The sequence below is a fragment of the Salvelinus alpinus genome, chromosome 20, assembly GCF_045679555.1.
Source record: "Salvelinus alpinus chromosome 20, SLU_Salpinus.1, whole genome shotgun sequence".
NCBI lineage: Eukaryota > Metazoa > Chordata > Actinopteri > Salmoniformes > Salmonidae > Salvelinus > Salvelinus alpinus.
The window spans coordinates 3,689,855-3,697,514 of NC_092105.1; the positions used below are offsets into that span (position 1 = coordinate 3,689,855).

The following is a 7,660-nucleotide window of genomic DNA, read 5'->3' on the forward strand; positions in this document are numbered from 1 at the left end:
CAGTTTTACTGTGAACACTGAGGCTGTACCCACTATAAGTTACAGTTTTACTGTGAACACTGAGGCTGTACCCACTTTAAGTTACAGTTTTACTGTGAACACTGAGGCTGTACCTGCTATAAGTTACAGTTTTACTGTGAACACTGAGGCTGTACCCGCTTTAAGTTACAGTTTTACTGTGAACACTGAGGCTGTACCTGCTTTAAGTTACAGTTTTACTGTGAACACTGAGGCTGTACCTGCTTTAAGTTACAGTTTTACTGTGAACACTGAGGCTGTAGTCACTTTAAGTTACAGTTTTACTGTGAACACTGAGGCTGTACTTGCTTTAAGTTACAGTTTTACTGTGAACACTGAGGCTGTACCTGCTTTAAGTTACAGGTTTACTGTGAACACTGAGGCTGTACCCGCTTTAAGTTACTGTGAACACAGAGGCTGTACCCGCTTTAAGTTACAGGTTTACTGTGAACACTGAGGCTGTACCCGCTTTAAGTTACTGTGAACACTGAGGCTGTACCCGCTTTAAGTTACAGGTTTACTGTGAACACTGAGGCTGTACCTGCTTTAAGTTACAGGTTTACTGTGAACACTGAGGCTGTACCCGCTTTAAGTTACTGTGAACACTGAGGCTGTACCCACTTTAAGTTACTGTGAACACTGAGGCTGTACCCGCTTTAAGTTACAGTTTTACTGTGAACACTGAGGCTGTACCCGCTTTAAGTTACAGTTTTACTGTGAACACTGAGGCTGTACCTGCTATAAGTTACAGTTTTACTGTGAACACTGAGGCTGTACCCGCTTTAAGTTACAGTTTTACTGTGAACACTGAGGCTGTACCTGCTTTAAGTTACAGTTTTACTGTGAACACTGAGGCTGTACCCGCTTTAAGTTACAGTTTTACTGTGAACACTGAGGCTGTACCCGCTTTAAGTTACAGTTTTACTGTGAACACTGAGGCTGTACCCGCTTTAAGTTACAGGTTTACTGTGAACACTGAGGCTGTACCCGCTTTAAGTTACTGTGAACACTGAGGCTGTACCCACTTTAAGTTACAGGTTTACTGTGAACACTGAGGCTGTACCCGCTTTAAGTTACTGTGAACACTGAGGCTGTACCCGCTTTAAGTTACAGTTTTACTGTGAACACTGAGGCTGTACCTGCTATAAGTTACAGTTTTACTGTGAACACTGAGGCTGTACCCGCTTTAAGTTACAGTTTTACTGTGAACACTGAGGCTGTACCTGCTTTAAGTTACAGTTTTACTGTGAACACTGAGGCTGTACCTGCTTTAAGTTACAGTTTTACTGTGAACACTGAGGCTGTAGTCACTTTAAGTTACAGTTTTACTGTGAACACTGAGGCTGTACTTGCTTTAAGTTACAGTTTTACTGTGAACACTGAGGCTGTACCTGCTTTAAGTTACAGTTTTACTGTGAACACTGAGGCTGTACCCGCTTTAAGTTACAGGTTTACTGTGAACACTGAGGCTGTACCCGCTTTAAGTTACTGTGAACACAGAGGCTGTACCCGCTTTAAGTTACAGGTTTACTGTGAACACTGAGGCTGTACCCGCTTTAAGTTACTGTGAACACTGAGGCTGTACCCGCTTTAAGTTACAGGTTTACTGTGAACACTGAGGCTGTACCTGCTTTAAGTTACAGGTTTACTGTGAACACTGAGGCTGTACCCGCTTTAAGTTACTGTGAACACTGAGGCTGTACCCGCTTTAAGTTACAGGTTTACTGTGAACACTGAGGCTGTACCTGCTTTAAGTTACAGGTTTACTGTGAACACTGAGGCTGTACCCGCTTTAAGTTACTGTGAACACTGAGGCTGTACCCGCTTTAAGTTACTGTGAACACTGAGGCTGTACCCGCTTTAAGTTACAGTTTTACTGTGAACACTGAGGCTGTACCCGCTTTAAGTTACAGTTTTACTGTGAACACTGAGGCTGTACCTGCTATAAGTTACAGTTTTACTGTGAACACTGAGGCTGTACCCGCTTTAAGTTACAGTTTTACTGTGAACACTGAGGCTGTACCTGCTTTAAGTTACAGTTTTACTGTGAACACTGAGGCTGTACCTGCTTTAAGTTACAGTTTTACTGTGAACACTGAGGCTGTAGCCACTTTAAGTTACAGTTTTACTGTGAACACTGAGGCTGTACTTGCTTTAAGTTACAGTTTTACTGTGAACACTGAGGCTGTACCTGCTTTAAGTTACAGTTTTACTGTGAACACTGAGGCTGTACCCACTATAAGTTACAGTTTTACTGTGAACACTGAGGCTGTACCCGCTTTAAGTTACAGGTTTACTGTGAACACTGAGGCTGTACCCGCTTTAAGTTACTGTGAACACAGAGGCTGTACCCGCTTTAAGTTACAGGTTTACTGTGAACACTGAGGCTGTACCCGCTTTAAGTTACTGTGAACACTGAGGCTGTACCCGCTTTAAGTTACAGGTTTACTGTGAACACTGAGGCTGTACCTGCTTTAAGTTACAGGTTTACTGTGAACACTGAGGCTGTACCCGCTTTAAGTTATTGTGAACACTGAGGCTGTACCCGCTTTAAGTTACTGTGAACACTGAGGCTGTACCCGCTTTAAGTTACAGTTTTACTGTGAATACTGAGGCTGTACCCGCTTTAAGTTACTGTGAACACTGAGGCTGTACCCGCTTTAAGTTACAGTTTTACTGTGAACACTGAGGCTGTACCTGCTTTAAGTTACAGTTTTAACAGTGGCCAAGTAGACTACTGTGGCTATTTGATCATAATGTAAGCCTACCAGAGTGGCCTACCATCAAAAACAAATGGAGAAATTGAATCCCACAATATTTCAACATGGAAGTAGCTGTTCTATCATTCAGCCTACAGTAGCAGCCAATGAAGGCCTACATTCTTTTTGAAAAAACATGCAGGGCTTGACATTAACTTGTCTATCCACTTGTCCTTCAAACAACTAGGTGTCTGAAAATGTTATTGTGTTGTTTTCTTTTTGGCGCAAGAAACCACATTACAATACAAGATTCATCATTATTCCCAAAGCATTATTATTATTATAGAGAATCAAATGTATGCTACCCTCTGCCTATTGGCTACAGTGCTTTCAGAATGTACATTTTCCACACTTTGTTGTTACAGCCTGAATTAAAAATGTATTAAATTAATCTACACACAATACCCCACATAGTCAAATGGAATTTTGTTCAAAGAAAATGTTAAAAAATCATTTAAAAAAATGTATTAGACCTAAATAAGTTCAGGAGTAAAAATGTGCAAATAGCATAATGCCACCGATCTATATCCATCCTACCCTGCCTTTCTAAGGTCTTCGAAAGCCAAGTTAATTAACTTCTTGTGGATAGGGGGCAGCATTTTCACGTTTGGATGAAAAGCGTGCCCAGAGTAAACTGCCTCCTACTCAGTCCCAGATGCTAATATATGCATAGTATTATTAGTATTGGATAGAAAACACTCTGAAGTTTCTAAAACTGGTTGAATCATGTCTGTGACTATAACATAACTTATGTAGCAAGCAAAACCCTGAGGACAAACCATTCAGATTTTTTTTTTTTTTTACTTTTTTTTTTTTTTAGGTCACTCTCTTTTCAATGGAGTTTCATTGGGAATCCAGATTTATAAGGGACCTTCCTGCAGTTCCTATCGCTTCCACTGGATGTCAACAGTCTATAGAATTTGGTTGCGTTTTTTCCTTTGAGAAATGAAGAAGTAGCCATGTTCAGAATGAGGCTCCAGTGAAGTGTACTGTTTGTTAGAGGCGCGTGACCAGAAAGCATGCTACACATTGTGCTCCTCCGGTATTGAACACAAATCATCCCGTCTTCAATCTTATCGATTATTTACGTAGAAAAATACCTAAAGTTGTATTACAAAAGTAGTTTGAAAAGTTTGGACAAAGCTTACAGGTAACTTTTGAGATATTTTGTAGTTACGTTGTGCAAGTTGGAACCGGTGTTTTTCTGGATCAAACGCGCCAAATAAAGGGACATTTTGGATATACTGTATATCGACGGAATTAATTGAGGACCATTTGTGATGTTTATGGGACATATTGGAGTGCCAACAGAAGAAGCTCGTCAAAGGTAAGGCATGAATTATATCTTTATTTCTGCGTTTTGTGTCACGCCGGGAGGGTTGAAATATGATGGTCTGTGTTTGGTTGCTGGGGTGCTATCCTCAGATAATAGCATCGTTTACTTTCACCGTAAAGCATTTTCGAAATCTGACACGTTGGCTGGATTCACAACAAGTGTAGCTTTAATTTGGTATATTGAATGTGTGATTTCATGAAAGTACATTTTTTATAGTAATTTATTTGAATTTGGCGCTCTGCATTTTCACTGGTTGTTGGCCAGGTGGGACGCTACCGTCCCACATATCCCAGAGAGGTTAACAAACAGATCACCGACCATTTCAAATCCCACCGTACCTTCTCTGCTATGCATTCTGGTTTCCGAGCTGGTCATGGGTGCACCTCAGCCACGCTCAAGGTCCTAAACGACATCATAACCGCCATCGATAAGAGACATTACTGTGCAGCCGTATTCATCGACCTGGCCAAGGCTTTCGACTCTGTCAATCACCACATTCTTATCGGCAGACTCAACAGCCTTGATTTCTCAAATGACTGCCTCGCCTGGTTCACCAATTACTTCTCAGACAGAGTTCAGTGTGTCAAATCGGAGGGCCTGTTGTCCGGACCTCTGGCAGTCTCTATGGGGGTGCCACAGGGTTCAATTCTTGGGCCAACTCTTTTCTCTGTTGGAGCGACATTAATGATGTCGCTCTCGCTGCTGGTGATTCTCTGATCCACCTCTACGCAGACGACACCATTCTGTATACATCTGGTCCTTCTTTGGACACTGTGTTAACTAACCTCCAGACGAGCTTCAATGCCATACAACTCTCCTTCTGTGGCCTCCAACTGCTCTTAAATGCAAGTAAAACTAAATGCATGCTCTTCAACCAATCGCTGCCCACACCTGCCTGCCCGTCCAGCATCACTACTCTGGACGGTTCTGACTTATAATATGTGGACAACTACAAATACCTAGGTGTCTGGTTAGACTGTAAACTCTCCTTCCAGACTCACATTAAGCATCTCCAATCCAAAATTAAATCTAAAATCGGCTTCCTGTCTGACAACAAAGAATCCTTCACTCATGCTGCCAAACATACCCTCGTAAAACTGACTATCCTACCGATCTTTGACTTCAGCGATGTCATTTACAAAATAGTCTCCAACACTCTACTCAGCAAATTGTATGTTGTCTATCACATCCGTTTTGTCACCAAAGCCCCTTACACCACCCACCACTGCGACCTGTATGCTCTCGTCGGCTGGCACTCGCTACATACTCATTGCCAGACCCACTGGCTCCAGGTCATCTATAAGTCTCTGCTAGGTAAAGCCCCACCTTATCTCAGCTCACTGATCACCATAGCAACACCCACCTGTAGCACGCGCTCCAGCAGGTATATCTCACTGGTTACCCCCAAAGCCAAGATCTCTTTTGGCCGCCTTTCCTTCCAGTTCTCTTCTGCCAATGACTGGAACAAATTGCAAAAATCAGTGAAGCTGGAGACTCATATCTCCCTCACTAACTTTAATGCTAAATTGTAATGATTTTGGCCTATTTATTGCCTTACCTCCCTAATCTTACTACATTTGCACACACTGTACATAGATGTTTCTATTGTGTTATTGACTGTACATTTGTTTATCCCAGTTGTAACTCTTGTTTTTGTTGTTGTTTGTGTCGCACTGCTTTGCTTTATCTTGGCCAGGTCACAGTTGTAAATGAGAACTTGTTCTCTACTGGCCTACCTGGTTAAATGAAGGGGAAATAAAAAATAAATAAATAACAGGTAAAATCCTAGAGGATAACCTGGTTACGACCTTTCAGCAGGACAATACCCTAAAACAAAAGGCCAAATATACACTGGAGTTGCTTACCAAGAAGAAAGTGAATGTTCCTGAAGGGCCGAGTTACAGTTTTGACTTATATCTACTTGAAAATCTATGGCAAGACCTGAAAATGGTTGGGACACCATGGGACCCCAGGTCACAGCCGGCTGTGACACAGCCTGAGATCGAACCGGATCTGTAGTGATGCCTCAAGCACTGAGATAAAGTGCCTTAGACGGCTTCGCCAATTGGCGTCAACTGGGAAGCCGTGAACGGTTCTTCTACAAAGTGTTGACTCCGGAATGTGAATACTTAAGTAAATGAGGTATGAGATATTCAATTTTCAATACATTTGCAAACATTTCTAAAAACAGGTTTTCTCTATGGGGTTTGTGTGTAGAGAAATGGTATTATATAATCCATGATGAATTCAGGCTGTAACACAACCAAATGTTGAATAATGGAAGGGGTTTGAATAATTTCTGAAGGCAGTGTAAACTTAACATATTCATAGCCTCAAAATACAACACTGCACCTTGAAGACATAAATATAATCATCTTTACCTGGCTTTTCAAAGATGGCGTAGTATAGCAACGTTTTGTGCTCTTGTAGGAGACGATCACTATGTTGACCTGAAATTAGCTATAACTGGTGTAAAAAGTCACTAAATAGCAAAGGATACGAACAAATGTGCACAATTGGCTAAATATCGCTTTGAACCCAAAACAAGAGCCTCTACCCGTGACCGCTCGTGCCTGTCAATGCAATGGAATCCTTCGCCGATGCCTAAAACAAAATCTCTTGCATAGTTTTGCATACTTAAGTCTTGCACAGTTAGTTTGGTTTTGGTATGTTGCATTGAAAAGTGGCTAATATTATGTTGATTCGATGACAATTCCCACAGAAGAAGGAAGCTTTGATAGTGTTAACTAAGGTGGAAAACTCTAGAAAATCTTGTGCGTCTCTGATCGGGCTGGTATTTCTTCCACGCGGGCTGGTATTTCTTCTGATCGGGCTTGTATTCTTCTGATCGGGCTTGTATTTCTTATGATCGGGATTGTATTCTTCTGATCGGGCTTGTATTTCTTCCGCGCGGGCTGGTATTTATTCTGAGCGGGCTGGTATTTCTTCTGAGCGGGCTGGTATTTCTTCTGAGCGGGCTGGTATTTCTTCCAAGCGGGCTGGTATTTCAGTCCCAGGGAGCTGGACCACACAGAGACGTATTTCAACCAGGAGGGAATGTGAAAAGCTTCATTAAAAATGTACAACACGTTTTAGCATTACCATCCTGGAGTTCGTCATAGAGGGTGAAGAAGAAAACATGGGTAAAATAGAGTCTATCCTTAGTTGGGACTTACCAGTGATCTGACAGTCTTACAGCTTGGATATAATATAATAGGCTGTTCTTACCAGTGATCTGACAGCCATATAGCTTGGATATAATATAATAGGCTGTTCTTACCAGTGATCTGACAGCCATAGAGCTTGGATATAATATAATAGGCTGTTCTTACCAGTGATCTGACAGCCATAGAGCTTGGATATAATATAATAGGCTGTTCTTACCAGTGATCTGACAGCCATAGAGCTTGGATATAATATAATAGGCTGTTCTTACCAGTGATTTGACAGCCATAGAGCTTGGATATAATATAATAGGCTGTTCTTACCAGTGATTTGACAGCCATAGAGCTTGGATATAATATAATAGGCTGTTCTTACCAGTGAT

The 7,660-nt window shown here is 41.7% G+C and overlaps 1 protein-coding gene across 2 annotated transcripts in view; it reads right to left on the reverse strand.

Annotated features, from left to right (window-relative positions):
- LOC139546213 (neuropilin-2-like) overlaps positions 1-7,660 on the reverse strand; it is a 314,353-nt gene that overhangs the window by 143,754 nt on the left and 162,939 nt on the right. The gene's annotated exons all lie outside the window — the stretch shown is intronic.